The sequence below is a fragment of the Otolemur garnettii genome, unplaced genomic scaffold (assembly GCF_000181295.1).
Source record: "Otolemur garnettii isolate 467f Iridium unplaced genomic scaffold, OtoGar3 scaffold00007, whole genome shotgun sequence".
Taxonomy (NCBI): domain Eukaryota; kingdom Metazoa; phylum Chordata; class Mammalia; order Primates; family Galagidae; genus Otolemur; species Otolemur garnettii.
Window position 1 is genome coordinate 39643072 of NW_003852402.1, and position 599 is coordinate 39643670.

At 33.1% G+C, this 599-nt stretch overlaps 1 protein-coding gene across 3 annotated transcripts in view; it reads right to left on the reverse strand.

Annotated features, from left to right (window-relative positions):
• The window catches only part of NAV3 (neuron navigator 3), a 345805-nt gene that overhangs the window by 75722 nt on the left and 269484 nt on the right, over window positions 1-599 (reverse strand). The window lies entirely within an intron of this gene.

A 599-nucleotide genomic window follows, 5' to 3' on the forward strand; every position in this document is an offset into this window, starting at 1 on the left:
ACTTCTGGGGTACAGTGTGGGGTTTTCACATGCAATCTGAAATACTTCCATCAAACTGGTCAACACAGCCTTCATGTCATTTTCTCAGTTACTGTTTTAAAACATTCACATTCTACTCTTAGAAAGATTCACTTGTACCCCTGTAAGAAAGACCTCAGAAGTGATCCCTCCAAACCCCCTCCCTCCACCCATTCCCCCGAATTATTGTTTCTTTAGCATAAAAATGTCCCTTAATTCAAGATATTATATCATAGAAATTAAAAATAAAATTTCATAGTATACTCTCTTTTTATCTAAGTATATTAATATATCATCTTAAACATTTGAAAGCCTGCTTCACACTTCTGTAATTCCAATGTATTAAAAACCAAAAACTGAATAAAAGTGTGTTTAATTTACATTTGGAGAAAAGTTTCCCCTCTTTTCTTCATGGGATAATATAGTTACTTTTGCTATAAATATGACAAGCCCTTGCCAGATACTTTGCTACAAAAATAAGTAAGACATGATCCTGGAAGCTCACACAAAAAATGTATAATTAAAATATAGTAATTAAAATAGTATCGAGACCAACATAGTAGGCACGGCAAGAGAACATG